Below are 6,896 nucleotides of genomic sequence, written 5' to 3'. Positions count from 1 at the left end.
TTTGCTAGCACAATTGGGGCACATTTATGTAATGCCCTAAAATCCCTAATGAAGTTTAATAGTTGGATTAGTAGGCTGGGAGGGCCATAATTGATTTATTATGTAAATACTCGATTATGTGCATGTGCATGTTTATGTGAATTATATTATAATATGATGTTAAATGCATGCACGTAGGTCCACATTTCATCATAGGGGCATTTTGGTAATTTGGCCCGTTGAGGGCATAATTTTATATTTGTATGCATGTTGGTGAATTATTGTTGAGGCCACATAATAATGTGGATTTTTTCGAGCCATTCGGCATGAGACGTTCTTTGAATACAAGTTAGCAGTTTGGTCATAACAGGATTAAGTTCAAGGTCGGGGTGAGTCTCGGGGTAATTTGGTGATTAGAACGTTGCCGGGAATTAAAGGGTAACGGGATATGAATTATTAGTATTTGAGAATAACGGGAATTGGAGGGTGTTAATTATGATTAACGAAATACACGGGAAAGGACGATTTTACCCTTGGGAGCCTTTAGAAGACTTTAAATGACCTAGGGGCAAAAAGGTCTTTTAACCCTAAGATATACTTAAGCCATTGAAGGCTGTAGAAGCTTGCCAAAATAGAGTATCAAAAGTTTCTCTCCCGTACATCATTTTCTTCTCCTTTTCCTTTGGATTTTTGAGCTTCTTTTGAGGATTCAAGCTAGGGAAGTGGATCTTGAGGGCTTAGGATTGTGTTCCACCATTGAAGAGGATCCTAAACTGAGCATGAGGTAAGTTTCTAGCCATTAAAACTCTAACTTTGCTCTGTTTTTGTTTTGGATTTTAGCTTGGATTTCTCGGTTGGATACTGGGAATTGATGGGAGTTTTTTGCTAGGGTTACTTGGGTTGTGATGCCTAGGACATGTGTAGAAGGTTTTTGGCTTTGTTTGGGACTTAAAATGAGGTTTGGAAGCTTTTGGTTCAGGTTGGAAATGGTGGAGCTGAAGGGGAGAAGAACCAGGGCATTTCTGCCTGGTTGTAGCGCTACATCGCTAGCCAGAGTGATTCTATTCTGCCTATAGCGCTGGGGCGCTAGGAGGGTAGCGCTACAGCACTACCCTGCTTTTTCTATAATCCTATTTTGGACATTTTTAAAGGATTTTGGCTCGGGGTTTCAATTCCTAAGGCCCAGGATCAAATCTACTCACTGTTTGGGTACAATTCGGGGTCTCGGGAGTGAGGTTTAGGTCAAGACCCTTTAATTGTCGATTTTCATTAATGGAGGTTATAATTGGTTATGACTAGGTAACTGCTATGGAAAAAAAAGGTCGATCGTTCTCAAGGGTTGTTCTTTTATTAATTCTCGCTCGAACCAGAGGTAAGAAAAACTGCACCCCATATGTGACATGCATGGTTATATTATTGAGGCATGTTGATTATTTAAATGTGGAAATTGATTGCATATCAAATGCTTAGAAAAACTTGCTCACTTGTGCATGGCACTAACTAATTAGTCAGAATTGGCAATGGTGTCAGTATTAACTGTGAAGTTGTGACTCACTAGTCATGTTCGGCAGTAGTACTGAGCACTGGTGACATGGTATTGACTAATAATTCCATAACGTTCTTAGCGTGTTTAACACAAGCCAACAAAGATTAGATCTAATCGACATCTGCATTGAATGACTCATCATGAGCATTAATGCCGGACCGACCTCAAGTTCGATGAAAAACTAAAAGCGCTTGTCTAGCCTATGGCTAGTCACTTAGAGTCAGGTCCAGAAGGCCCAGGTGACTGCATCGTCACATGGCTATGGGTGTTTTGCCCCGTAGTGACTCACTCATTAGTCACTCATCTGGTTTATGTAATGACTCGCTCATCAGTCACTCATATGTTTAACATAGTGACTCACTCATCAGTCACTCATCTGTTTAATGTAGTGACTTACTCATCAGTCACTCATCTGGTTTACGTTAGTGACTTACTCATCAGTCACTCATCTATGTAAGCTAGTGACTCACTCATCAGTCACTCATCTATTTAAGGTAATGACTTACTCATCAGTGACTCATCTGTTTAAGCTAGTGACTTACTCATCAATCACTCATCTGGTTTACGTTAGTGACTTACTCATCAATCATTCATCTGATTAAGGCTATAAACCCCATCATGGTTAAACAGAACCTTAAAGTGTTATTCACTCATCTGTTCAGAGCTATAAGCTCTGTATGATTATCATGATCATCATTTGATATTATTTACATGAAGTAATGAGTTTTCTTGCTGGGCTTTGGCTCATGGGTGCTATGTGGTGCAGGTAAAGGGAAAGAAAAGCTCACCCAACCTTGAGTGGAGAGCTTAGGTGGTGATGTGTACATATGCAGCCGCTTGACCACCACGGCCAAGGAGTTTCTTGGAGGAACTAGGGGGTTAACCCTATTTTTGCCGCTTAGGTCGGTGGGTTGTAACTTTTATACTGTAATGACCATTTTGGATTGTAAATAACTTGTAAACGTTATGGGCCCATGAACAGTTTTATGTTTTAAATAAAATATATCATTTCCTTTTTTATGGGTTTTTCACCTTAACCTGTTAATAACACCTAGATGCACGTTTATAACCAAAGAACTCGATTAACGAGTTAAGCACGGTTCAAAGCTCACAGTAACGGTCTAGGAGTAACCAGGGTGTTACAGTTTAAAATGAGTTTCTTGTGTCAATGTTGATGGAGTATAATCTAGACAATTGCACATTATTGGATAAGAGGTGTCCATATTATGAAGTATATGGTTTATGAAGAATAATATCTCAAATTTCTCAAGCGAGTTAGAGATGCAAATGAAAAGGGAGATTTCAGTAATCTGGGTCTTATGGCGGATCCAAAAATGACAGGGCTACTTGGTAGTCAGAGTTGGAAACGGAAGTGTGTGCCTATGAGAAGTACCGTGGCATGTTTAAGTTTTCAGTTGGAGGTTGTAATACTAAATTTTGGGACGAAATTTCTTTAAGGAGGGAAGAATGTAAAACCTATTTTTATAAAATAATAATATATTATATTTCATGTAAGTGGTGGGACCCACTTTTCTTTATTTTTTATAAAAAAAATTCTTCTTCTTCCCTCTACCCTCCCAACTCCTCTTCTTTTTATTCTTCTTCCTTTCCTTTTCCTTTCTTTTTCTTCTCCTCGACAACCATGGAAGCCACCATGGATGGATACTTCCAGCCGCCTGTTGCTGCCACACTCCGGCCAGGGATATTCAGCAGTCCCCGATTTAGTAAGCCACCAAGAGGCATCGCCCCACTTGCCGCTAGCTACCCGGAAAAGCTAGTCAAAGTTTCGTCGTCAAAACTCTGCATTTTACGGCGAAATTTGACCACCACTCAGAGAATGGTTGGTACCGTTTGAACCAGTATGGAGAGAGGAACAAAATCCAGTAAGTCATTCCGGTCAACTCGCAATTTTACTCGAGTGATATTTTGAGTATCTCCATCCTTTTGGGAGCGTTTTTCGACGACAATAGTGGCTATTTGGGCAAACGTGTTGCACGCTTGTGATGTACTCATCTATAGGATCGTTTTGATATATGCAACGCCTATCTTCGTTGATATTTTCGGTGCACCGCTCACTTCAGCCACCAACCGCTACTGTGCACCACTTGGGTGAGGTTCCAGAACTTGAAATTTTAAATTTAGTCTTATTATATGTCGTTGGACATGATTTTGAATAAGGAATGCAATGATGACAATCGTTTACTCATTTAATGCATGTAGGAAAAATGTGACGTTTTAACTTGGATTAATCACACTAGGATCATCGTTAAGCTCGGGAGTGTCTCAGAGAATTATCAAATGATCGTATCTAAAGGTAGGGACTCAACTTAGTTCTTGGAATTATTTGATTTGTATTGGATTGCATTAAACATATTCCAATTTTGATATTTATAAAATATTTCAAAAATGGAAAACTTAATCTCCATGTTTTTCTGGATTGTACTGACGCACTATGTACCAACAATACTTTTTATATACATATTGATGCATGTTATTATTTTTGGGTTTTATTCAAATGCAGTCGTTATGCTGCCCAATTTTATAAAATAAAAGGGAATGTGTTTCTTGTTATTTATGTTTACCTGCAGGTGGTTATACTGATGAGAACCATAGCGATCATGATTTGAGCACATTGTTGGTCCACGACCTAGTCTCTGTGTCATCATAGGTAGATCAGGTGTCCACTCACCTGTAGGTGTAAAATCCTAGCATATGTATACAAGAAGTGTTCTGAGCCTCCCCCTTGTGGTGGTTATCAGGTTTGACTACCCAGTTTAGGATGTCGGTTTTCTAAGGTACGTAACGGGAACAAGGGATCTAGTGGATGATGTGATGTGCACATGTAGCTACGCTCTAGTGATTTGTGGGACTATTACTTTTAAAGGTATATATGATGAGAGTGATCCAAATTTTATTACTATTATTTCTTTATAATTATAGGAGTTAATCCATTATTTTAGACTTATGATTATTGTAGTTTATAGTATAAACTAATGGAACGCTTGTAACTTTTTCCAACAAGGGTTAAAGTTTGTTTGTTGACCACCCAAGATATAGATATTATACCTTTGGCATGCCCTAGGATTCGGGGCATGACATCACCTCTTTGGACGCATTGCATCACCTAAATGTGAAGGGGTTTGAAAACCTCAGTAGGTGATTCATCACGTGCTAGCATACGATGCATCGCCTAGCATACGATGCATCGCCTGTAGGTAGGTGACGCGTCACCTAACCTATTTGTATGGACACATGTTTTAAGCTCCAAATGAAGAGTTTTGAGGCTCTAATCCTATTGGTTAGACCTAATGATACTGCCTACACTATAAAAGGGTTATCTTAGAGTTTTGGAAGACTTGATCACTCTTTCAAATCTTTCTTAAACCTCTCTCTAGCTTTCAAGAATCTCAAGTTTTATCCAAGAAACTCATGAAGAAAGTGCTTGGCTTTGTGAGTTTAAGGCTTGTTCAATCAAAATTCTCATTTCCTCTTAGAAAAAGCCTCAAGCATCAATGGAGGGCTAGGAAAATAGAGAATTAGGACAGCGATACGTCTCGTATATAAGCTTTTGGTTGTGTTTTACATTGAAGGAGAAGAAGTTCTAGGTAGTGGTTCAACAAGGGTTTTGAAGCTTCATCATGGTTGAAGAAGATTGTTCTACAACTAGGGTTTGCATCATCTAACTCAATCTTTCTTTGGGCTCTGTCACAGATACTTTGTAGATTCATAATATTTTGGTGGTGTAATCTCACTGTCCTCGAACATTCTATTTCTCTATTATATAAGATACAACATCATGGAAGAATCCACATCATAATACTTTCAGCTATGAAATACATGACTCAAGATTTTGTGAGATTGGATAGATTTGATGGTACTAAATTTGTTCGTTGACAAGATAAGATTAGGTTCGTGCTAACCACTCTCAAGGTCTTCTATGTCTTGGATAAAGACCTAAAGGCCACGGAACCCGCTAAGAAAGATGACACCCAAGAACTCATCAATGAAAGGAAGAAACGTGAAGAAGACGAATTGATTTGTAGGGGTCATATTGTTAATGCACTATCAGACTTGTTGTATGATCTATACACCAACACCAAGACTGCCAAGCTGATTTATGAAGGGTTTGAGGAAAAGTACAAAGTGGAAGAAGAAGGTACAAAAAAATTCCTTATTACTCTATACATGGAATTCAAGTTTTATGATATGAAACCCCTTCTTCCCCAAACACATGAGTTGCAAATATTTACGAATAAGTTATCTACCCTCAATACTGTGTTGTTGGAGCAATTCATTGTTGGAGCAATTCATTGTTGGCGCCATAATAGCCAAGTTACCTCCATCTTGTAGTGGCTATAGGAAGAAAATCCTCCATAAGAATGAAGAGATTTTATTGGAGGAAATCCTTAAACACTTGATGATTGATGAAGAATCATGTTCTAGAGATAAGAACAAGGAAGAGTCTAATTGTAATGCCCCGGATTCCCTAATATGGTTTAATGGCTGGTTTAGTAGGCCAGGAGGGCCATAACGGTTTAATTATGCCATTAAATGTGTTTATGCATGTTTTTGAGAATTATATTATAATATGATGTTAAATGCATGCATGTGAGTCCACATTTGTTTACAAGGGTGTGTTGGTAATTTGGCCCGTTGAAGGTATAACTGTATATTTGTTTGTATGTTAATGATATATTGTGAGACCACATTATAATGTGGATTGGTTCGAGTATTTCGGCATGAGACGATCTTTAATTGTGATTTATCGGTTCGGTCATAACAGGTTTGAGCTCGGGGCTCGGGGTGAGTCTCGGAGTGTTTTTAATGATTAGAGCGTTACCGGGGATTTTAGGGTAACGGGATATGAGTTATTGATGTTTGAGAATATTGAGATTAGCGGGAATTAGGAAGCGTTAATTATGATTAATGGGATAAGTGGAAAGTACCAATTTTACACTTAGAATGGTTTAAGAAGCTTTAGATGACTTAAGGGTATTTTGGTCATTTAGGTTTGGATATATATGACTTAAGTTGGCTGCTGGTTGTAGAAGCTGGTGGATTAAACAGAGCCAAAACAGAGACATCCCTCCTCCTTCCCGTACGTTACTTTTCTCCATTTTCTTCTTTGGTGTTCTTGAGCTCAAGGTGGGATATTAAGCTAGGGAACTTAAAGGCTGAGGTTGTGGACTTAGTTCAGCTGTTGAGGAAGGTTCAAAGTTGGTTTCAAGGTGAGTTCTAGTCACTAATTCAGGTGGTGTTCTGTTTTTCTCTTTAGTTTTTCAGTTTTTGATTTCTTGATGGAAGTGTGGATTTGAAGAGGTTTTGATTGATGATAAGTTTGGGTTTTGATGAGGGTGAGTTATGGGTGATG

The sequence above is a fragment of the Humulus lupulus genome, chromosome 5, assembly GCF_963169125.1.
Source record: "Humulus lupulus chromosome 5, drHumLupu1.1, whole genome shotgun sequence".
Taxonomy (NCBI): Eukaryota; Viridiplantae; Streptophyta; class Magnoliopsida; order Rosales; family Cannabaceae; genus Humulus; species Humulus lupulus.
This window is presented reverse-complemented; position numbering follows the sequence as displayed.